Below are 26,397 nucleotides of genomic sequence, written 5' to 3'. Positions count from 1 at the left end.
TGGTAATAAAATTCTTTTGATTTCTGCGGGCGTGAATTTGTCATCGGGCAAGCAATCTTCGTCTTTAACACGTTAATTGCCATGTCAGTCATATATGACTGACAGTGATTTTTGACCAGGTTTAGACATTCATTTTTATTGTGACATATCCAGATAAACCGAATTTTATTAAAATCTTTAGAATTCAAAAGGGTTAAAACTGTTATAAATTTATCAGGTAGTGAGAATAAAGAAACCTCTTACTTTATAATATACACTTCATATATGTATATTAAATAATATGCTCAGTTTAATATTCTTCAGTCACACTATAAACCAACTCAGCCATCTCACAGATCTCTTACTTCACTCGTACGTACATTTCAACCAACTCACAGCTCTCTCCCTTGTACGCCCCACCTACAAATCTCTCACTCACCTATATCTTCATACGGTCGGTAATGTAGGTATCGACTATTCTTTACAACAAAAACAACATCACCTATAATACATTTATAATTTATAGTTTCGCTTTCATTAGATAAATTACTCTGATTTGGTAAGAATCTCTGGAAATGATATGTGGCAGTTAACGCGTCAACCTCTGCTCCTACCTCCATTAGGTTATTCGCTACAATCTTTGCTCGTGGTATGTATGACGACATGGATTCATCAGTTTTCATCTGTAAATGATGGAATTCTCTTTTAAGTTGAAGGATTCTTACTCTAGATTTCGGATGGTGTACTTGTTCGAGAGATTTCCAAGCGTCTCGTGCAGTTGCACTGTCTTCAATGTGAATCTGTTGTGCAGGTTCTGTGCTTAGTTCAATCGCTGCAATAGCTTTATTGTCGTTGATCGCGAATGTCTTTCTTTCTAATTCTGTAGCGTCTGCATTTGGAACAGTATAATAGCCAGATCAGTCCGTAATAGCCATTTCATTTCTATTCTCCATGTGCAATAATTTCTATCAAATAATTTTGTTATCTACAATTCACTTCTGTTATACATTTGTTCTCCTGTTAATCCACTTTGCGGTTCCATTTCTATCTTGCACTGAACACGTGGACTTTATATGTTGTATAGGGTGGCCCACATAACTCTGAACAGCTCAATATCTCGAAAAAAAACTATGCCATCGATTTTAAAGTTCTTAGTCTTAAATTGGATGGAACTGAAGGGCCTTTCTGACTACATAAACGTCAAGTGGCCTCCCTTCCCTTTTAACGGGGGAGGGGAGGTACCTTTATAATTTTAAATGGAACCCCCTATAAAATGTTACATATTTAGATTCTACAGGAAAAAACAAGTCAATTTTGTCTGAAACATTTTTTTGTCAGTTACTTCCATGATGAGATATAACAGTTTGAAGTTTCGAGTTGTAGGTACTTGAAGCGCTCGGAAATAGCGTTATGGAATTATACGCGCTTGAGTCCTTTGCTTATTCGTGAAGAAATAAAATTTACTTTATATTAAATGTTCAAAATTTCCACCACGGGCTTGTAAACATTTATTTACTCGAAACATCAAAGTTGTTCTAACATTTTTTAACATTTCGGGAGTCACTGAAGCGCAAGCGTCACGTATTCTTTGTTTCATATCCTCTTTTATCGTCGGTGGTTCAAACATAACTTTGTCCTTCACATATCCCCATAAGAAAAAATCTAATGGTGTTAGATCGGGGGATCGAGGAGGCCATTGACGAGGTCCCCCACGACCTATCCATTTGTTCCCAAATTTTTCGTTCAAAAATTGCCTGGTGATGATTGCAAAATGTGGAGGAGTGCCGTCTTGTTGGAACCACATTTCTCTTCTAACGTGCAGTGGCACATCTTCCAAAAGCGCAGGCAAATGATTTTTTAAGAAATCACAATAACTTGCAGATGTTACAGTTTCTTGAAAAAAATAAGGTCCAATCACAAAATCTCCTATTAGGCCACACCAAACATTTAAAGACCATCGATGTTGAAAGGGAACACATCGCATCCAATTTGGGTTTTCCACGGCCCAATAATGCAGATTATGTCTATTTACATGCCCTGAATTCATAAAAGTGGCCTCATCGGAAAAAAGTATTTTGCACAAAAAGTCATTTTCCACAACACCCTGCAGCCACTCACAAAATCTTACGCGGTGATCGTAATCTGCTATCGAAAGCTCTTGTGATAAAACCATGTGATATGGATGATACTTTTGCCGTTTCAAAATTCGTTGAATTGATGAACGACTAATATGTGATGTTTGTGCAAGTGTACATTGACTAATATGAGGATTTAATGTAATTGCAGCAAGAATACTGGCACTATTATTTTCATTAGTGACAGCTTTAGGTTTATTGCGAGTTTTTTTACACAATTCACCGTGCTCGCGAAGCCGCTTTTCTAAATTATGAAATGTTGCATGACATTTTTTGATCCCATAACGTTCAAAAAACATCACTGCTGCACGCCGATAATTTTTTTGGCATTCACCTAACGTTAATAACATATTCACTTCTGTGTCAAAAGTAGCCATAATCACAATGTTACTGCTTGAATAACAGCTCTAAACTGAATACGTTTTCATAGATAAGTGAGTCAAACTCAAGAATTGTAAATATTATTGTTTGTGTTTCTTCATGAATAAGCAAAGGACTCAAGCGCGTATAATTCCATAACGCTATTTCCGAGCGCTTCAAGTACCTACAACTCGAAACTTCAAACTGTTATATCTCATCATGGAAGTAACTGACAAAAAAATGTTTCAGACAAAATTGACTTGTTTTTTCCTGTAGAATCTAAATATGTAACATTTTATAGGGGGTTCCATTTAAAATTATAAAGGTACCTCCCCTCCCCCGTTAAAAGAGAAGGGAGGCCACTTGACGTTTATGTAGTCAGAAAGGCCCTTCAGTTACATGCAATTTAAGACTAAGAACTTTAAAATCGATGGCATAGTTTTCGAGATATTGAGCTGTTCAGAGTTATGTGGGCCACCCTGTATTTTACTTTTACACGTTCCCTGGGCCCATAACCATTGTTAGGGTTTTAATGCAAGAACACCGTTACTTGTATGAACAAAATTTAGTGAGGAGACACGAACTATATATGTATATTAATACATAAATATTATATGAACGATAACGTACAACATGATCAAGAGCGAATTTTAGAATGCCAGTGGTTCTTAACCCAGGATATTTTAATTATAAATTTTTATGATTAAAATAAATCTCATGTATCAAATCTAGATTGTAACACTCTACAATCTAGATACAAATATGTTTTTTCATTACTACCATTTATTTAGCAATGCTAAGATTCAAATATCTCCTAAACTAATGATTTATTAACACAAATAGCTTATTTTAGTACAATGTTGTAGGAAATCATTAGTTGTGTCGATTAGTGAATTACATATTAATTTAATGATTTAATTATTATACTTCGATTTAAGAAAACGTATGTCACTTTCATACGACCTCTACGTGTCCATCTATAGGCAAATTAATTATACTACATTTGAATCATTCTTTCTATAAAGAGTAGTTTACCAGTAATTCGCATTTATAGATTAAAATAGGACTCCCTGTACAATAACTTCTACGATGTCCGTCTGAGAAAAGGAAAGATTTAACTTTCACGCTGTAGATACTTTTTATTTGTCTTACGATATATTTTTATTCTCCAGGAGGAAAGCTTGGACTTAATGGGGCAATATAAACCTGAAATATTCTGCTAGAAGGTAATTTTGCTTTGTCGTTTATTGCTTTGCATGTTTAAAATCTGTAGTAAGCATCCTATCTTTAAATACTCTTATGCTTCGGCATCTATTGATTTCGAACTATAACACTATTCTGTATTCTTGCAAAGTATAATTATAAGTAATAGCGTTTGTTATTTATTACAAACAATATGTTAATAACATACTAAACTCTGGTAATTGTCACTTTTATTGCCTCCCTCGAGTTTGGCCGCACACGCTGTGCCCTTCAACGAAAAAGAAAAGCATCCTACGCCGAGGCTTCTTTCCTGCGCCAAACGCGACGCCACAAAACTTAACACTATATAATTTAGAACCTCCTATAACAAGGTCTACTCTGATTTTGCCCGATATTTACTCTTAGAGCAAGATTAGGTCCACTCTCAGTTCGACCGACCTGCCTTCGTGAAGAGGGCAAGATTTGGCCTCGATTTGGCATGGAATTGCGCCTGCAAACTTTGTACTCAAATATTGAGCCATCTACTTCTGCATTAGCCTCGGGATTTGTCGACAACTGTTGGTGGCAAACTAATAACAAGTAGGGACCAAATTCTGCCCCAAGCATGGTCTTGGCACCAAAATGACAGCCTTTTGTTCGCAAACATTGATTACAATTTGTTCGAATCAGGTTTGGCTGGGTGGGAAGTTTCTGTGCTCCTGTGTTTCTTTCGCTCTCTTTTTCTTTCTTTTTTCTTGTATTTTTTATCGTCATCCCGCCCTTTCGCCCTTTCTCTCCATTCCTTTTTTCAAACACTTGTGTAGAGCAGAAGTCGGCAAGAACTGCACACTTTGACCGGTTTTCGAGGGCTACGCCCCCTTTTCCCGGCCGCGCGTCTCACTCCCCGTTACGACTGTAGTTTTCGAGCCAGGTCAGGCGCGTGCCATATGAACTGCGCGTGACGCATTAGGATGGCACCCGTATCAATAGGTGCCCATATTACTGCGGAGGTATTATTGTTGTTAAAGACTGACGCGCGTAAGCGCTATATTGCTCCGGTAGCTCAACGCGATCCCGCCAAGGGCGCGACCAATCAACGTCGCCGAAGTTCGCGCGGGCAACCAATAAAACGCGTGATTGGTCGAAACTCGCTCTCGATCTTTCTAGAATGCTCTCGACTCATCAACCAGAAACACCGGTATGTGTCGAACGTTCCAGAAGAAGCGAGACAATAAAATAGAGAGAGAGAGAGAGAGAGAGAGAGAGAGAGAGGCGATGGTTCGCTCTCTCGCTTTAAAACCACACAGCTGTTTATTACACAATTAAAGTGCTCTCCGTCATCGATCCTTTTCTTATATTTCTTTATTGCGACATACTTTACAATAGTTTTCGATATTCTGATAAACTTACTGTTAATAAAGTGAAATTACATTTTAATTGAATTGTAGATTAAAATTTTCTTGTATTCTAGTTTTCCGTTACGTTGAATCCATTGCTCATTTTCAAAGTTTCCGTTCCCGTAACAATTGTCAATGCGTTTTTTTTTTGTCGTTGGCCCTTGTAGGCCTATCTCACTATGTCGATAATTTTGGAAAATAAATTTAAAAAATAAACTTGTTCAAAAAATTTTATTCAGATGTGGAAAACTTCTTCGTGGATGTTTAGACGTGCTTGGTAAATTAGAAATATCGAATGAAAGGTTGGACGCCGCTGCTCGCATCGCAGAGCATAAAGAAGAATCATTTAACCGGGTGCGCATTTCCGTTTTAATGTTCCGCATTTTGGAGAACGAATCATGCGACATAGTGGAATAGGTCTACGCGCCTGAGCTGGCTCGAAAACACTAGTGCAGCCACTGGGAGCCGGACGCGCGGCCGGGACACGCGGCGTGGGCGTAGCCCCCGAAAACCAGCCAAAGTGTGCAGTTCTTGTTGACCTCTGGTGTAGAGGGTGATGCACTAAGAACGCTGTTATCTGTATAACTTTGTGGTTACAAGCGATAATACATACCAATGTATCAGACTACACTTACTGGTGTAGGCGGCACGACAACCTAATGTCAAAAGTTTGTTTTGTAGGTTGTGGGGAAATTATGGAGATCCACATTATGTTTTAAAAATAAGTAAAATGTTCTGTTACTTCAAGACGTGAATATCTATGGTTTAACGTCAATTAAGGACGTTGAAGGTAGACTACAGTGGGAAATAATTTACTCCTGGAAATCGATTGAACAATTCTCGATTAAGTTGCCATAATTCACATGTATTTTTAATTTAAGCGTTCAAAATGGTGACCTTGAAATTCGATGTATGTTTGAATGAGCGAGTTTTATATTCTTGGTCGTGAAACAATAAATTTTTTAAAATGTTGTAGGTAAAAAAAAACAAATAAAATGAATTAATCTGTATCTTTGCTTAAGTTTTTATTATTTGTTGAGTTGTTAAATCTTTTCATTTTCGTTGTTTTAAAAATACGGTTGGTCGGTAAATCGGAAGGTTTTGAGTTTCGTTTGTTTTGTAAACATTTGAAATTTTCAAGTCAGAAATTTGGTATAAAATTTATCTATCGAAATTTATTTACTATCTATTGAAATTTAGTATGGATTCTTATAATACAGGTATTTATCTCTTTTTTTTTTAATTTGGAATTTCCAATTTTATATTTGACATTTGATAGGAAAAGTAGATCCTGTTTCTTATGTAGGCTCATGATAAAAATGTTATAACTTTTCTGATGTGAGTAGGTATATTAAAATTTTTACAGCACCGTATTCGATAAACATTATAGTTATGATTAAGTGAAAATTTATCTACGTGGAACAATTTTTTGTTTCAAAAAATCATTTGGTAATAATTAGGTGGTACCTATCTCATGAATTACAATTGCCAATAATTTATTCATATTAAGTTATGATTTAGTAATATTTCATTCTTCGGCCGATATCCAACACTATTCACACGGATGTCTAGTTACGGATCGCATCGGCCGATATCCAACGCTAGTCGAAAACGGATCTTAGACAGTCAAGATCCGACTTGAAACGATCTCGCAATCGCACACAACAAATCACACGATACGAGAACCGACGCGTCTAAGGCAGGGCCTGCTAGATCAGCCTTACTGACGAATCCTCTAGCAGGTCTGGGATGAAACGCGCTTCCGAATCAATCCAATCATTCAAATATTGAAACGGCTGTTCAATATTAATTTGGCGGACAGTAAACATCGGCGGTATCGGGAGTGACGCGTCCGCGATCCAACCGGGCCCAAGATTTACAACCTTGGGTGGAACAATTGTCCGCGTATCGCTTCTGAAATCCACAACCGAACAACATGATAAATTATTTAAGAAGAATTTTATATGTATAATTTACGTATGATAAAATACATATAAGGATGTGCGATGCTGTTTCACTAAGTGCCAGGAACGTTTCCTATTTCCATGGTGTTGTAAAGGAGAGATACGGATAGTTTATCTAAGGAGCTGTGGAGCTCCTAAAAACATTTTTTTTTGTGCCATGCATAGCAGGGAACTGTCAACGCGCTCTCGCAAGGCCACCTGGAAAAGGCCCGAGAGGCCAGAGAAGAAATTCGGGGGCCGCGAGGGAAACATAACGACTCGGGTGGTGCTGGTAAAAAGTGGTTATATTTTCCAAAATCCTCTCTGGAGTGCTCTCGCTGGCGAGCGAGAGTGGGGTGGAGGTAAGCATGGCAGTCGGTGGGGGGAAGTCTCGCGCATCTGACGTAACCGTTACAATGTTTCACTGAATACACAAGCCATGTACGCAAAACTAGTTCATTGTTACTTAATTTTGTATAATAATAACTATCGCTAAATTTTCTACCATTTTCACTAATTGGATACAAATAATTTTTAATCTGAGTAGGACCCTATTCTATTATAATTTTTTTGAGTTTGTTACTTATATTTTGTGGCCGAGTTGCAGGATCACTAACAGTAAAGATTTCAATTTCATTATCATTATCCTTATTATTTATAAATTCATCTTCAATTGACATACATTTTCTATCACCTACATAAGTATCAATCTTATTAATCAGACTTTGTTTTTCTGTATGAAAAGTTTTCATTTCTTCTTCCATCTCTTCAGTCTCTTCGTGAAGTGCTCATCTGTGTCCCTCTCTCAGTGTTCATCTTCATTAATTTCTTTATTTATTGTATCATCTGGTATGCTTTCGTTTTCTGTTGGTTCACCGATATTTGTTTTAAAAAATCCAAGTAATTGCTTGCAATTTTTGCTTGTTCATTTGAAGTTCTTTTTCGGTTTTTCTTCTTTGGCATTGAGAGCCAGATAGTTTACTCGATTTTTCCATCATGCCCTTCACTCATTTTATTATAACAAAAAAATTATTTATAAAACATTTGAAAAATTCATATAATTTCAGGTGACACACACTAATACAACAAAATACAATTTTACTTACTCAAATAAATACAATTTTGAATTTGAAAATGTTAATGTGAGGGCAGAGTTCACTGTACACATTTTGGTTTTACTTCGAAAAGTAAAACTTTACTGTGTTCGCTGCACCACCATTCGTTACTGATGTTCGTTCTCCCGCTGGTGGCGTGCCAGTCGACTCAAGTCGATTTGCCCACTCTCTGATTGGCCAAGTTATGTGGTGGCGCGCGGTTCAAATTTTATTTCCTCTGTAATTTGGAGAATGGAAGCCTCATTCGCACTGGCACGTGTTTTAAACTTATTTTCATACTAGCTTATTTAAAATATTTAACATAAAATTAATTTTGACATTAAATTTAGTTAACATTTAAAAAAATTTTAAAACAACATAGATTTTATTAAAAAAAATAATCATGTAAGGCACCCCCTTATAGGGGCACACATTGACAATAGTACCTCATATAGTACGGGCCTGAGGTGGCTCGAGAACTTATATCGTTACGGTCTAAAGGACGTAACCTTTGTAAAAGCTTCGGATCGGGCCAGTTAAATCCCGTGCCTGATCTATGTTATCGACATCACATACGTGCTTGCGGAGCCACATAGCGGCCCGACTCATTAGACGACGCGCGACGCCGAGTACATAATAATATGGCGACGCCTTTAACTGTCAAAAACGTATAAAATCACTTAACTGTATAACTGTATAACTTTTGAACGAGTGATCTCCGCACTTTAAAACTTTTTTTGGAGTTTTCTCGTCAAAATTTACAGGATTGTAAAAAAGGAGTGCGAAATTTTTGGTACCATAAGGGAAAGAATTTTACTTTTTCACTGGGCCCACAATCTGTTATTAAAGACTAATAACTAGGCTAATAAATTTTGCGAATGGGTCAATCCACGATCAAAGGGCCTAAGCAGGATAAGAATGGTCCAGCGGCCCCGGCCACGATTTTTATCGGTATTGTGTGGAAAACAATGGTTTTAGGTTGAAAGATAATCCCCCAAAAGGCTATAGCCGGTTTTGGGGGTCAAATCTGCCCTGGAAGGGATTTTATTCCAACTTGCGCCATTCGATAGCCTACCAAAAAAGATACCTTTCAACCAAGTTTTAGCCCTATAGCTCATCTGTGAGGGTAGTTATAGAGGAAAAACGAAAATCCAGTTTTTGGCCCATTTTCCCCATTTAATGATAATTTAAAATTCTGAAAAAAATCTGACACATTTCTGATACCAAACCGCATACTTTGAATCGTTTTCAGATTTTTCCGTTGCAAACTCTGGCTGTAAAAATCGAAAAACACGAAAAAAATCGAAAAAATGCAGATTTCATATGGAAATCGAAGAGACACTAGAACAGAATTAATTTAGAAATGAGATATTGTCCTAAGTATTATGCTCAATTTTTTCAAATTCCTGCGATTGGTGCGTCATAGTAGGAAAAAATAAAAACCACTTTTTTCGGCGTTTTTTCCGTGAAAAACTAAGTTATAATTATCGTAAAAATATATTATGTAATATTAAACATCCCTAAGTTCAGAGAAACATCGTCCAGACTTTAAAAATTGCGTAATACAAAAAACGACAATTATACTGCGCATGATATATCCCAATATTTCGAAGGTATTTCCAACGGCGCCGTTTGGTGCAGTAGCTATGGTCTCCGACTGCGGAACCGCTGAAGACTTTTTGGACCAGGTTTGAATCCTGCCCCGGTCCAATTGTTTTTTTCTTTAATCAGATGTTTTTTCGATTTCTAACCGTATGATTGTTGTTACGCTGTTGTAGAAACATTTTTTAACTATGTTTAAACTATTTTTTAATAATTTTCCGGAAAAATATTTTTGGAGTACTTTCGGCCTTTAGTCATCTACGGGCTGTATTATTACTTATCTACTTAACATTTTTTTACATGGAATAAGTGCATCGACTTGTCTATTAAATCTTTTATCTTTAGTCGGTACATTACTTATTGTTAATAATAAATCTAGTGTTATATTGGGATCGGGAGGTATTGTTGTATCTGTTTCTGTCAAGTAAAAATATTATTAGGGATATTATGAAAACGAGGTTTATGCTTCGGACAACTATAACCATTGTTGTCTGGAAAAATTCCTGATGAAGGACATTTTCGATTCAGGACTTTGGAACTGAAACAATTGAGCCGTGGACATTGCTTTATTGAAGTGTTCCAATAGTCTTTGCTGTTTTTTATTATATCTTTTACAAGCAACGGGCAGCTGTCGCAGAAAAACGCCGTTTAAAAACATATCTTCCACCGATATTTTTGATTTTCCGGAAATGACAGAAGACGATTTGAAGATACTTTTCACGGGATCATACCAATTATCTCAAGCTGTTTCGTATTTGGCCGAGATAATGGATGAACACGATCATAAAATTAATGTCCGTTATTTAATAGAAAATAATAATATTGTAAAATTCGAAGTAAAATCGCGACATATCAACCGCAAAACGTACAAATGCTACATAGATTATATACCAAACTCAACTGGTCATTCCGGTATAAAACGGTATTGTTGTGAATGTGCCAATGGTAATCGCACTATTGGATGTTGCTCAGATGTAGCTGCTATCATTTATTATTTATCTTATGCTCGATACGACACAGACATAGTTCGGGTAGCAGAGTTGCTCACCAGAATTTTCAATAACGACCAAATAACACCGACAATTGACGAAGATAGCGACGAAGACAGTAAACGCCATACATGATTTCACTGCACACCAATCCACCTATAATTATTACAGATAAGTATTCCTAATAATACTTCATGTATATATTTTCTGTCACAAAAATAATCAATCCCTTATTCCATGTAAAAAAATGTTAAGTAGATAAGTAATAATACAGCCCGTAGATGACTAAAGGCCGAAAGTACTCCAAAAATATTTTTCCGGAAAATTATTAAAAAATAGTTTAAACATAGTTAAAAAATGTTTCTACAACAGCGTAACAACAATCATACGGTTAGAAATCGAAAAAACATCTGATTAAAGAAAAAAACAATTGGACCGGGGCAGGATTCAAACCTGGTCCAAAAAGTCTTCAGCGGTTCCGCAGTCGGAGACCATAGCTACTGCACCAAACGGCGCCGTTGGAAATACCTTCGAAATATTGGGATATATCATGCGCAGTATAATTGTCGTTTTTTGTATTACGCAATTTTTAAAGTCTGGACGATGTTTCTCTGAACTTAGGGATGTTTAATATTACATAATATATTTTTACGATAATTATAACTTAGTTTTTCACGGAAAAAACGCCGAAAAAAGTGGTTTTTATTTTTTCCTACTATGACGCACCAATCGCAGGAATTTGAAAAAAATTGAGCATAATACTTAGGACAATATCTCATTTCTAAATTAATTCTGTTCTAGTGTCTCTTCGATTTCCATATGAAATCTGCATTTTTTCGATTTTTTTCGTGTTTTTCGATTTTTACAGCCAGAGTTTGCAACGGAAAAATCTGAAAACGATTCAAAGTATGCGGTTTGGTATCAGAAATGTGTCAGATTTTTTTCAGAATTTTAAATTGTCATTAAATGGGGAAAATGGGCCAAAACTGGATTTTCGTTTTTCCTCTATAACTACCCTCACAGATGAGCTATAGGGCTAAAACTTGGTTGAAAGGTATCTTTTTTGGTAGGCTATCGAATGGCGCAAATTGGAATAAAATCCCTTCCAGGGCAGATTTGACCCCCAAAACCGCCTATAGCCTTTTAAATCGCTAACCCTTCATTTAAGGATAATATGAAGGTAAATACCCTTAACTGTAACGTTTTTTTCTCGGTTGTTAATTAAGATATTCAGATGGAAGAAAAACGAAAATATTCGAACTTACCTCCTTCATATCATATATTTTTTCAGAATTGTGATAAAATTATTAAGGGTAGAAAAAAATCATTGAATTTTTTAGGGGTGGGGGTTGCAAGCAACCTTTCGAGTGACCACTTCCAAAAAATTCAAGAACAATATTCTATTACCTATTTAATATATACAAAAGTTTCAAGATGTTCAGATTGGTGGAACATAGTTAAATATTGAAAAACAAATGAAATTACGGTATTATAATGTAGGGATAATACTATTGGTGGTAGATGTGATTAATGATAATATTGTTACGGGTTCGGGGCATCTTCAAAGAACAAAACGTGTGGAATACCAATAAACTTTTATTAAATAGAGGAGGAGTACTCAGCTTTGTGTCTTCCCTCAGCGACGTTCGTCAACCGCCTCTCATGTCTCCGTTGTATCGTCGTCACTAAGACGAGGCGGCATTGAAGACCATTCGGCGCGATGTCTCGATATCGTAACATATCTATACTCGTAACAATATGTATTTATTATTGATTCTAAGATACTTTGGCTACGATTCTCAGTGTGGCACTTTTAGACTCATTCGGTTTTTCTGCGAAACGCTCTTCAGACGTTCACTTAAAAGTCCCCAACTTTAGAGTCCCCAACTCTCGTTCGGTCTTGAACCCATAATCACAAACACCCGCTGCATCGCGCTCGACTGTCTTATGTCATTCTTCGACATCATTCTCGATATTTATCACTCAGTCTAAACACTCAGTCCAAACCCTTGCCATTCACACGTTACGCACGATACGCCACGCGATGCCTTGAAATTGGACACCAATTGTTAAGCACTTCGACCACCCGACTCGAGGCAATTTGGTCCACGAGTCGAGGGCTCTTCAACTCGACGCACAGTGGTCTGAGAGCGGCTAAAACTCCATATTTTCAACTGTCTTCTAAAATCAAATTTGTTATATTTTTGACTAGTAGGGGAGTAAATCAAAACGTTTCAAGGATGAACCAAATTCGGCAATTCCATAAAAATGAATTAGATTCGGCCATGTTAAGCATACCTAGGTTTCAGAATGAATTCAAGTGCATGTTTGAAGAAAATGTATGCGCCTGTAAAAATAGAAATACGAAAAATATTTTTTTTACTGGCTTACTTCGAATCCTAAGACTCGGAAACAATTGCGGAAACTATTTATTTTTAATTTCATCGAACAGTTTTACATGTAATGCCATTAAACGTGGAAAAGAGCAACGTTAATGAAGTTTTAAAAATAGATATCTCTCTTGCGCCAATGTGCGCCAACGTGCGAATGCTAAAAACACGTTTGTAGATGACTAAGTAAATAATAAATCCAAAATTCAACTGCGGCAACCTGCGGCTTCGCGTTTTATCTCATGAACTGTCGGTGAAAAACGTTGTGTCGTCACCGATAAATGGCGAGTTGATTTCACTAAATGCACTGCTGCCGCCAATCTGTAGTGTTTTGTTTAGGACGCGTCTATGTTGCCACGCAACAGTATTTCTGGGCGACATAAACAACTGTTTTTTCATCTGGGTGTTTATGGTTCTTTACTGCTTCTCGTCATTTTTTAACAAAATGTTCCGGTGCGCGAATCACGAATTGGTGCAGTGCCTTTTGGAGTGTGATCGTGATTTAGAAAAATGCGTTGAAAAAATAAAATCTCACAACAACAACGCCCATCTCCTGACCAATTCGCGTATAGAGGAATTACGTAGGTACCTTGACCAAATGTTTGTACCTCATTTCGCTAGAAGATGGCAACAGACTGGTCGGAATAAACGTACGTTTTATAAGAAATTTAAAGATTGGGTTGAACAGACATTTACTATTACCTTTAAGGAAAACGTAGACGATTTTTCATGTATTGCATAACATAAAAATCCATGCTCTCCTCTGCAAGGGCTAGTAATCGTCCTCAAAAACCTTTTGAGGAGTGCTCTGAACGGACTAGGCAAAATAAAATTAAAAACGTTCGTAAAACTATATCACAGGAATTATTAATTGCTGCGTTAAAAGAACAACCAAATAATAATCAAGTTTCCTCATTCTCTGCGGAAAGAGCATTGGCCATAATGGTTGATGCAGATTTATCAAAACACGGTTATAGTGTAGTGAAAAAGCAAACTGCAAAATTAGGGACTGATATTTTCCCTAGTTATGAAGAAATTTTGGCAGCGAAAAAGCAGTGTTACCCTGAGAATATTGACATTTCTGAAACGTCTGCCAGAGTGAATTTACAATCATTGCAGGACCATACGGTGAAAAGAAGTTTTTTAATGCTTTCCCCAAGTGAATTGGACTCTGTCAGCGACAAGTTTATGCTGATCTTGAAATGGGGATGTGATGGCTTATCTGATCATAGCGAGTACAAACAAAGATTTGAAAATGAAGACGCAAACGATGGGAGTATGTTTCTGACTTCAGTCGTACCTTTACGTGTCATGGTCAAGGGTACTACTTCACTTCTCTGGAAAAATGCAAGACCATCGACTACCAGATTCTGCAGACCCCTTCAACTTACATTTACCAAAGGAACACCTGATATTATAATGGAGGAAGTAAGAATAGTTAAAGAACAAATTGCTAGTTTAAAGGATACTGTTATCAACTTGAGCTATAAAACGGTAACAGTTAGTCACACACTGGTGTTCTCCATGATTGATGGTAAGGTTTCTGAAGCTGTAACGAAAACAACTTCTATGGCAGTTTGTCCTATCTGTAAAGCAAGACCGTCGGAAATGAATAATCCGGATCTTCTAAAGAGGAAGCCGAATATGAAGAAGCTATCCAACTTGGACTGTCACCTCTGCACGCTCGCATAAAATTTATGGAATGTATTCTACACATAAGTTACAACCTCACTTTTAAAGTTTGGAGGACCAATAAAGAAACTAAAGAGATTCACGAAGCAGTCAAGAAAGATATTCAAAAGAAATTCAAACAGCGTATGGGATTAAAAATCGATGTGGTCAAACAAGGAGTAGGTACTACAAATGATGGAAATACATGCCGTAGATTTTTCCAAGATCCAGCCATGACTGCTGAAATCACTGGTGTAGATAAAGATCTAATTCATAGGTTCAGCGTTATTCTTAATACAATAAACAGCGGAGCAGCAATAGATCCATCGAAATTCGGACAATACTGTCGGGAAACTGCAACTTTGTACGTTGAATTGTATAAGCGGTACAGCATGCCAAACACAGTACATAAGGTTCTCTGGCACGGAGCTACTATCATTTCAGCGGCTATTTTACCGATAGGCATGCTGACAGAGGAGGCTCAAGAAGCAAGGAATAGACTGCCGACTGTACAGAAGAGATCACACTCGCAAAAACTCAAGAAATAACACGAATGAAGACGGTTTTAATTTTCTTTTGGTTTCATCTGACCCTTACATAAATAAATTTCGTTCAGAACCAAAAACATAAAACAAGCTACCATTTGATGAACAAGTCGAAGCTCTACTGTTGTAAATTTCGATAACAAGTAGTATTTTTTTTTATGGAAAGGAATTATTTTTTATCAATTTTAATCTAAATTCAATTATATTTCATTTTAAATTTATTTTATATTCAATTTATGTGTAAAATGTATTATTTATTATTTATTATTAATCTATTATTTATTTTGTAATTTATTCATTTATTTCTATCGTGCCCAAGAACAATTAAAAGCACTTTCTATCCAGAATTTTTTCGAAATAGAGCTTTCCTAGGGTTTTAGCCGTTTTCGGCCTGTTTAGACCACTGTGCGACGCGGCGAGAACCGCCAGATTTCCGTGCGTCTTCAGGGCGCCACACAGTGGGCAATTTGGACAAAATCGGATTCAAAATCAAGGAACTTTCGATAGGAATGAGGTAGAGCGATGAAATTTTTTTTAAATGAAAGCTGCAACGTTGTAGAATATGGGAAAAATAGAGAGATTGTGGGACGAACGTTTTTTAACCTCGAGAAAATTCGTTAAACGCGAACAAATTCAAGAAAATTTTAGTTTTTCCAATACCACGCGTGGAAAAAATTTTTTTTAACATGCTATACATCATTTCCCATAGATTTTTTCACGCTGATTTCAAATCTGGTCTCAAAATTTGTCTACGACCTCAGGATTTTGCAAAAAATAGATTTTTGTGACAAATAAAAATAAAAGAAGGTAAATAAAAGAAGGTAAATAAAAATAAAAACAGTGGTTCCGACTTTTCCAGATTTTTACGGGGTTGGAACAATTACCAAATACAAGCTAGACATAGTAATACAAATATACACTTACCTTTCCTTCATTATTTGTTTTACACTGTATCTTCTACTGGAAAGACGAAGCCTGCTTGTTGGACCCTTCCTCGCATATCGCATCGACGCGGACGATACACAATCTTGGTCACTTTCTCTCACAATTTTTGTCATATTTGAATAATAAGAAATAAATGTCGCGTTTTGTACAATTACAGCACTGAACGCGTCTCTCTTCGTCAGTAAACAACATCTTTCAGTTTTTTCTTTCGTGCCGCGGCCAGCGGTAGCGGGAAATTCGAAAGACGAAGGGGAGGTTCGAGCTTTCGTGACCAACCGACGTATTGATGACATTCAAAAAACGTTGAAAACGACTACTATTGGAACATTTCTTTATATTACCATATTCCTAACATTCTCTTCTATCTCTAAGCCTAACGGAGCTATTTAGGAGTTTTTTGGTTTTCTTTATTATGTTAAATTTTTCAGCGCTCACGCGGGCTTTGATCTGTGCCGGCGGCCGCCGAGGAGTGTGCCATACATTGTCGGCTATATCGGTGTGAGAACAGAAGACCACCACTAATCCAATTACAAAACTTCATTATTTTTCGAAATTTTTTTATGAAACTTTTACCAACATATTCATGGCATTTTTCTGATATCAAATATGATACAATTCCGATGATATTTACTTGTGTAACAAGCGATAAAAGTTTCAAACACAGAGAAGGACAGCGTATGGGAAGGAAAGAGCCGCGGAGAGATGCGGCCGCCGGCACAGATCATAGCCCGCGTGAGCGCAGGCGAATACTCCTTTATTATTGAGACTTCCACCAATATAATTATGGCATTATAAATGATATCAAACGCGATATAATTCGGATCACATTTACACTAATTTTTAATGTAATTGTAATGGGAAGTAACTTTATCGTCCGGTTTATTTCAACCAGAGTTGGGCAAAATATTTATCTAAATAAAAATTTCGAATAACGAATAAAAGATAAAAATATTTTTATTCGTAATTCGAAGGTTCGAATAACGAATAAAGATAAAATATCTTTTATTCGAATCGTTATTTAAATAATTTTTTATCTAAATAATGCCCAACTCTGATTTCAACCGTACTCTCCCCCTGGGGATACGACGACGACTCGGTTTCGCCGGTTTTCTCATATCCGTTCGGCGGCCGGCCTTCATGGCCGTCCTCTCCGAAACGTACAGTGGAACCAGGCGTCCCTACTCTCAGGCGGCCACGAAGCTATCCCTCTTGGTATCGCGATTCGTTTCGTAAATAATTCGTTGCTAACTTTATCAATAACACGTTACTAGCAGTCTAGAAGATTCCAGACCCCGCGGTCGCCTCGAACCGCCGGCCGCGGTGCCTCGGGGCGCAATTCATCTATTACATCAGGGGGGGTGTCGAAGGATCACGACGCTTTCTTGTTCCTCGTCGCGCGTTACACAATTCTTTTATCTGTGCTCATTCCAAGTGTGACTTCGAAAGTGGAAATAACGTAAGTACAGTAAAGTCTATCGCGAATAGATGTGAAAAAAAACGTTTGTAAGTGCAACTATTTGAAAGCAGTGCAATAAAATGGATTTTCTTCTTTATTTATTACGCGAATAGACTTGATTCATTGGACACGTGGTGAAGTGTTATAGCATAGTGATATATACAATTTAGAAGTGTGCGAGAATGTTTTGTTCGACATCGTATCAGATTCTCGAACAAAGATTGTGAGTGACTGCCGGTGTGCAATAATTCGACAGAGTCGGGTACTGAATCGTTTGGACGTGTCGGAAATCCATGGGGTCGAGACGAATTAGTGATGAATTTTGCTCCTCAGTGATTCATCTCGATCCTACGGATTTCCGACCCGTCCCAACGATTGGGTAACCGATTCTTTCGAATTATTGCACACCTGCAATGACTTACAATCTTTGTTCGAGAATCCGATACGATCCCGAAAAAACCGTTCTCGCACACTTCTAAATTCCGCACAAAGCTATAACACGCGTCCAACGAATGAAATCAATTATTATTTTATTTGTATATTATTTTCCTTCTGGTTGCTATAAAACGTTTTTTTTTACATATATTCATTTTACCCCTTCTATAATTCAATTTGAACCTGATATTTTAGTAATTCTTTTTTCTTTTCCAGAATGGAACCCAACACAATAAAACTACAGAAAATGAGGTTGGACCACGAGCCGTCCACGTCAACCCGGGCCTCGCGGATACCGAGGCCTATAAAAGCTATACCGCCCTCCCTTCCGCCGTCCCTTCCGCCCACCCTTCCGCCCTCCCTTCCGCCCACCCCTCCGGCCACCCTTCCGCCCTCCCTTCCGCCCACCCCTCCGGCCACCCTTCCGCCCTCCCTTCCGCCCACCCCTCCGGCCACCCTTCCGCCCACGCTTCCGCCCACGCTTCCGCCCACCTTATCTTACGTAAGTAAATATAGAATAAATGAATAAATAATAAGTAAATGGTAAATCGAAAAATTATAAAACAATATTATGTTTCAGAATAAGTTGGCCAAATTACTAAAGAGGGCGGAGTATCGCCAGAGGAAGCGTGGCCAAAATAAGAAAAAAAGGGTTTCTTCATATCGAGGTGGTAAAATAAACTAAAATAACTAATAATTATTATAAATTAAAATAATAATAAATAAATATAATTATTTATACACAAAATAATTATAAATTATTTTTATAATTTTATTTCTAGGAGGCCGCGGAGGTCGCGGAGGAGCCTACTCGAAACACAATCGAGGAGGCGGCCGAGGAGGCCGTGGAGGTGGCCAAGGAGGCCGTGGAGGCCATGCAGGCAACGGATTCCTGCGCGGAATCAATATAAACTATTATTGCAAATAATTTATTTAATAATTTATTGCAGTTCATTGATTTATGTTTATTTAGTTGTTTCGTTTATTTTGTTTGTTTGTAAATATATAGAAAATATAAGTTTGTTTGTTTATTTTAATGGTTTAGTTTGTTTTGATTGTTTGTTTGTTTCTTGTAAAAAAAAAAAATTTGTATTGAATCAATAATAAAAATTTATTTGAATGAATTTTTTATATAAAATTATTTATGAAAAGAATTATTAGGGAAATTTTATTTGTAAAAAAAATTGTATTGGATTAGTAATAAAAATTTATTTGAATGAATTTTTTATATAAAATTATTTATGAAAAGAATTTATATAAAATTGAATATTTAAAATTTATTGAATTAATAAATTTCGTTCGAAGCGACGTTACGAGATGCGTAGCGAAACGTGCAGGGGTCAAAATCTTGACAAATTGACGCTTCAATATTGCAACGAGCAGTTTAAAAGTGGTCACTTGTGTTTCCCAAAAGTCCAATCTACGTCTGTCCAGAGCCCAAATTGGGAATTTCAACCTCATCGTCGAGTAATTTGCAATATTCGGCAGCATACTGCCACTCGCGAGGCGTTCGAAGCGACGTTACGAGATGCGTAGCGAAACGTGCAGGGGTCAAAATCTTGACAAATTGACGCTTCAATATTGCAACGAGCAGTTTAAAAGTGGTCACTTGTGTTTCCCAAAAGTCCAATCTACGTCTGTCCAGAGCCCAAATGGGGAATTTCAACCTCATCGTCGAGTAATTTGCAATATTCGGCAGCATACTGCCAGTCGCGAGGCGTTCGAAGCGACGTTACGAGATGCGTAGCGAAACGTGCAGGGGTCAAAATCTTGACAAATTGACGCTTCAATATTGCAACGAGCAGTTTAAAAGTGGTCACTTGTGTTTCCCAAAAGTCCAATCTACGTCTGTCCAGAGCCCAAATTGGGAATTTCAACCTCATCGTCGAGTAATTTGCAATATTCGGCAGCATACTGCCAGTCGCGAGGCGTTCGAAGCGACGTTACGAGATGCGTAGCGAAACGTGCAGGGATCAAAATCTTGACAAATTGACGCTTCAATATTGCAACGAGCAGTTTAAAAGTGGTCACTTGTGTTTCCCAAAAGTCCAATCTACGTCTGTCCAGAGCCCAAATGGGGAATTTCAACCTCATCGTCGAGTAATTTGCAATATTCGGCAGCATACATATTGTACATATGTAAACCTGTAATAGCGATCTGCATTATCGACCGTATTCTATCGATAGGTACAGTGTTTGCCGCGGGGAGACCGGGGCGCTAGCAAGCGGAACCGCGAAATGGTGCGTTTTTTTCTCGACATTTTACGCCTTAAATAAGTAAGTAATCAATTAAAAATGCATACCACCGTGTTCGTACATGTCTTTGCTACGTCTGTCCAGAGCGTTTTTTTCGATACGAACACTAAATCTCTCGAAATTAAGAGAATCTTTCTGCGGCAGCCATCTTGTGACGTCATCCTTGCTTCAGAAAGCGAGATTTCTGCCGAATATTACAAATTACTCGACGATGAGGTAGAAATTCGCAATTTGGGCTCTGGACAGACCTAGATTGGACTTTTAGGAAACCCAAGTGACCACTTTTAAACTGCTCATTGCGATATTGAAGCGTCAATTTGTCAACATTTTGACCCTTGCAAGTTCATATACGTATATGGATTTCATGTATGTGTGTGGTTACACAGAGTCGACCTGCCGGCCCCCTTAAATAGGTAATAGAATATTGTTCTTGAATTTTTGGAAGTGGTCACTCGAAGGGTTGCTTGCAACCCCCACCCCTAAAAAATTCAATGATTTTTTTCTACCCTTAATAATTTTATCACAATTCTGAAAAATATATGATATGAAGGAGGTAAGTTCGAATATTTTCGTTTTTCTTCCATCTGAATATCTTAATTAACAACCGAGAAAAAAATGATACACAGTTAAGGGTATTTACTGTTATAATTGTACGAGGTAGAGGGAATAAAGGAATACCCTGTTACAAATTATGAACAACACTTCTAAAATATATATATTAAATACTTTGGTCAAACTATACAAACTAAAGGATAAATTAACTCAGCCATCTCTGAGAGCTCGCACACCACACTGCTACACCAAACGAACTCTCTAGTCCCATCCCCCTCTCAGTCCAACACACACACACACACACCTATATCCTATCAGTCGGTAATATAGGGATCGATTACTCTCCACAACACACTCCCTTAATCGCATCCCTATTCCATGACATACTCTATACATTTTCTTACAGTTCCATACATATATACTTCTTAACACTCTCAATACATTTTTTTTTCACAGTTACATACATACGCTTTTCGAGTCGAGTCGAGTACTCGCACGATGCGAGCTGCTCGCACCGATGCGAGCTACTCGCAACGATGCGAACTACCCGCACCGATGCGAGCTATCCGCACCGATGCGAGCTGCTCGAAATAAAATCAGGCGTAAAATGACATGATGCGAGTTACAGCGGGAAGATCAGCACATCGATATTATCAAGCATTTTAGTATATTGACAATGCTAAATGTTTGCGATGTTTTATTATATATTTTGATAGTGAAATGTTGATTCAGAATTTGTATAACCCTTATTGAAAATAATTATGCAATAACAACTATTTCCTAGATTTATGTAAATAACTAGATGTGAAGAACGGTATTTTATATATTCCTTTATATTATACTCCGGTTCAGTGTACAGTCGTAAAAATGTATTGTCGCAAAATTGTTTATAATGTTGAAAATTAACGTTAAACTTCGTTAAATAGTTTTTGAAAGGAATGGATATATAAATATTGTATAATATTGATATGTATTTGTACGCATTCGTGCCAATATGTCGCAGTCTACAACCTTTCACACAAGTTGGAAGTTCCAACAGCCTGTCATTCGGTACTGTGCACGTATAGGTGATAAGATTTAAAAGGGCATAGCCGATTAAGATGGTCAAAACAATTGGAACCGCAAAAAGATTCCATTTCAAACAGTATTGATTTCTTGATTTTCTGGAAATGACAGAAGTGGATTTCAAAATTCTTTTCACGGAATCTTACCAATTTTCACAAGCAATTTCATATCTGGCGGAAATCGTGGACGAACACAATAATATAAATATTCATTGCCTAATCAATGTTACTTCAATATTTTTAGAACATTAAAAAAATATTGTTAAAATCACACGAATAAATAATATAAGAAATTGAAAAAATAAAGATGATGTATGGGAAAAAACATTTACCACCGACGGGATAAGAACCCCAGCGTATCCGCTCCTTAGTTCGACGTCTGGCGATGTTACAAAACTTTACGAACATTCTGGTATATATCACACAAAATACAATTTATTCTTTCTCTTAAATCACATTTCTTAGGTCAAACAATTACTTGTTTCAATTTAATAATGCTAAAAATTACTTAATATATATCTGCGATAAAACCAACAAATGTAACTTTCCTCCTAATAGCAAAAACGTCGAAAAAATTCGGTTTTTATTGTTTTTTGACGATGATGTCTCACAACAAAAAATCTAAAAAAAATTGACGACACTGCCTGTTATAGTACTTTAACAAGGAACTAAACAGTAGAATAGCATGTTTTCACATTTTTGAGAAATCTGCATTTTTCCGATTTTTTGGAGGTTTTTCATTTTTTTACGGCCACAGTTTGTAACAAAAAAATCTGAAAAAATTATCAAAAGTCAGCCTTAGAATCCAAAATATGTCACATTTTTTCAGAATTTTAGGAAGCACCAGAGTGCGGAAAATACGCGGAGAAGCGCGAAATCTAATTTACCCTGTAACCAACCTCATGGGCAAGATAGGGGGTTGAAATTTTACTCAGAGGGGTTTTTCTTAGTCAGCTTTCGAATTGTTCATTAATCATTGAAAACCCTCTAAGGGCAGTTTTGACCATAAATCGGCTAGGTCCTTTTAAAAGGATCTGATGTCTACGTTCAACACTCGTCATACTTTCTGTTTAGTTAATATTTTAATGTTTGTAAAAAGTTTACCGATTTTCATCTCGAAATCTTTTTTCAATTTGCAATTGTTGGCTCTTCTCCGTGGATAACAGTCGATCTTTTATACGATGGTCCAAAATCATGCTAACTACCAAATAATTCGTAGTGGCAGCAAAGTTAAATCTACTTCCTAGCTCGACAATTAACGCGATTATATAACGCAATTTTTCCTGAGTTTTCATTACATGTCATCTAGTAGCTGTCTAGAAGCTGAAGTCGTTTGGTCGATTTATAAAAAAAGTTATTCTGATTTAAAGTGTCTGCCATCAATTATGAGACTGACTGCATAATGTATAACGAGAAGCGGCCGCACGTTTCTCGCTAAGCAACCTGCGCTATCTCCATGTTTATAATTGTGTAGTGTGAAAATGGTTTACTGCCTTTTTGGTTCGTTATCTCGACCATTTCTTCTAAAAAGTGTACTTCCGTACAATGGGACAGTAGGGCTCTCATCAGCGAGCTAAGGTTTATGACCGGATCGCCTGCACGCGCCCACTTAGGTCACCCGCTCTGAGTATTTGATCTACCTGCACGCGTATGCGTTTTGCTCTTCCCTCCCCATCGAGCCACTAGCTAGTTATTCATTATCGAAAAATATAAAAGTCTAAGACAATCTATTCTCAGGTTAGTTAGCTCAGATTCTGTCAAATAGTTTTTCTCAGCTTACCAGAATTCAGTCTTTTGACCTTTGGTGCGAGTACCAGTGTGGCGGCCTGTGCAAAGAGCACGCCGACGAACCGCCAGCATACATTGTAGACGCGGCGGCGACCTCGTATAAATACACATCAATATTATACAATATTTATATATCCATTCCTTCAAAAACTATTTAACGAAGTTTAACGTTAATTTTCAACATTATAAACAATTTTGCAACAACACATTTTTACGACTGTACACTGAACCCCGGAGTATAATATAAAGGAATATATAAAATACCGTTCTTCAGATCTAGTTATTTACATAAATCTAGGAAATAGTTGTTATTGCATAATTATTTTCAATAAGGGTTATACAAATTCTGAATCAACATTTCACTATCAAAATATATAATAAAACATCGCAAACATTTAGCATTGTCAATATACTAAAATGCTTGATAATATCGATGTGCTGATCTTCCCGCTGTAACTCGCATCATGTCATTTTACGCCTGATTTTATTTCGAGCCGTTCGCTTCGTTGCGAGCAGCTCGCATCGGTGCGGATAGCTCGCATCGGTGCGGGTAGCTCGCATCGGTGCGAGTAGCTCGCATCGTGCGAGTACTCGACTCGACTCGCACAATCGAGCCGAGCTAAGCTCGGCTCGCATTTTCGGGTACTCGCACAGCCCTAATACATACATCCTTCTTAACACTCTCTATACATTTTTTTCTCTTTTTTTTTACGACACTAATACATTTCTATGTTGCACAAACTTATTATTGCACAATGCTTTTGTGAAGATATCCGCAGGCTGTTTCGCAGTTTCACAATACTTAATTTTAATTTTATTCTCCGCAATTTTTTCTTTTACAAAATGGTACCTTACATCTATATGTTTCGACCGCTTATTATAAATACCATTTCTCGCAATCTGTATTGCACTTTGATTGTCCACCTGCAATTCTATCTGCAAATTACTTTTTAAAAGTTCTTCAATTATATTTTTTATGTACAGTACTTCCTTGCAACAGTCTGCTATTGATATAAATTCCGACTCAGTGCTAGATAACGCCACTACAGGCTGTTTCCTTGAACACCAACTTATGGGTGCCCCACAGAATTTTATCATATATCCAGATGTACTCTTCCTTGTCTCTGGATCTCCTGCATAATCTGCGTCACAAAAAGCTACTAACTTATTAATCTCCTCATTATTTGAATATGTTATTCCTAAACTCTTTGTACCCTGCAAATATCTAAGCGTTCTTTTAACGTTGACTATATCGGTATTCGATGGGTTTTCAGTACGTCTACTGCTATAGTTAACCGCATAGCTCAGATCAGGTCTTGTCTTGTTGGCCAAATACAATAGACTTCCTATTGCCTCCCGAAAATTGAATGGTCTTACCTTATTATCCAATATACTTTCTTGTTCATTTACCTGCATTGGCGTACTTACTGGTTTTGCATCTTTCATTCCATATGTCTCAAGTACCTTTTCTGCATAAGTTCTTTGCGTTATCCTTATGCCTTCCTCTACTCTATGCATTTCTATTCCCAGAAAACTTGTGGGTTCTTTTTCTGTCTTCAACTCAAATTCGTGAGACAACTCTTTCAGTAAAGCTCTAATCTCATCTAAATTCTCTCCTATTATTATTCCGTCGTCTACATAAAGTGCCAGGAACTCTTCTCTTTCTTAAACACACATCTCTCTCCAGTCAACTGCTTCAGTCCTTTCCTTCTGAGTACTTCAGAGAACTTCTTGTTCCATTGTACCGGTGCCTGTTTCAGGCCATACAACGTTTTCTTCAACTTGCAGATTTTTCCTGACTTTTCCTCAAAACCCTTAGGTAAATACATGTAGATGTCCTCCTGAAGGTCCCCATGCAGTCTTCATGTCAAATTTCACTGCATGATAGTTTCTCGATGCTGCAATCGCTATTAAAATTCTCAAAGAAATATTATTGACTACCGGACTGTATATATTTTCATAGTCAAAACTGTCTTTCCCTTGTTCACATCCTCTCACTACCAATCGAGCCTTATATCGTCCATCTTCTTTAATTGAAAAAACCCACTTACTGGTTAAAATTCTTTTACCCTTTGCATCCTGTCTATCTACCATAATCCAAGTCTTGTTTTCTTGTAGTGACTTCTTTTCTTCTCGTATAGCTCTTAGCCATTCTTCTTTTTTCTGACCATCTGTAACTTCTTCATAGGTTAACAGACCATAATCACGATATCTCTCTGGGAGTCTCCTATTCCTCTTAGGCCTGCCTGAATTTCTTTCAAGTTCTTCCAGTGTGCTTCCATCTTCGTATAATTCATTCCTTAATCCATGTTCGTCTACAGCATCTTCATACGCTTCTTCTTCTTCCTGTTCTTCATACGCTTCCTCTTCTTTCTGTTCTTCTCCTTTTATTTCATCGTCTTCATACTCTCTGTCACTCTCACCATGTTCAGTAATTCCATAAAAAATGTTCGGTTTCATTTCGTCTCCTATGGCAGTGTGATCTTTTTCAAAAATTACGTCTCTTGAGAGAATTATTCTTCTCCTATTCTCATCCCACAGTCGGTAAGAATTTTGTCCATATCCCACAAACCTATATTTGTTACACCTCTTTTCTAGTTTTCCAAGATTTCCT

The 26,397-nt window shown here is 37.2% G+C and overlaps 1 protein-coding gene across 10 annotated transcripts in view; it reads left to right on the top strand.

Moving 5' to 3' along the window:
* Mical-like (MICAL-like protein) overlaps positions 1-26,397 on the top strand; it is a 321,784-nt gene that overhangs the window by 216,021 nt on the left and 79,366 nt on the right. For 2 of the 10 annotated variants that reach the window (XM_076803833.1, XM_076803832.1), the window contains exon 3: positions 3,647-3,700. The exons of the other annotated variants lie outside the window; for them this stretch is intronic. The gene's annotated coding sequence lies outside the window, so the exon portion shown is untranslated. The remainder of the gene's footprint in view (positions 1-3,646; positions 3,701-26,397) is intronic. 10 annotated transcript variants of the gene reach the window in all.

Source organism: Halictus rubicundus, unplaced genomic scaffold, assembly GCF_050948215.1.
Source record: "Halictus rubicundus isolate RS-2024b unplaced genomic scaffold, iyHalRubi1_principal scaffold0028, whole genome shotgun sequence".
NCBI classification, from domain to species: Eukaryota; Metazoa; Arthropoda; class Insecta; order Hymenoptera; family Halictidae; genus Halictus; species Halictus rubicundus.
Note: the sequence above shows the minus strand (reverse complement) of the source record. Positions and strands in the feature narration are given on the sequence as shown.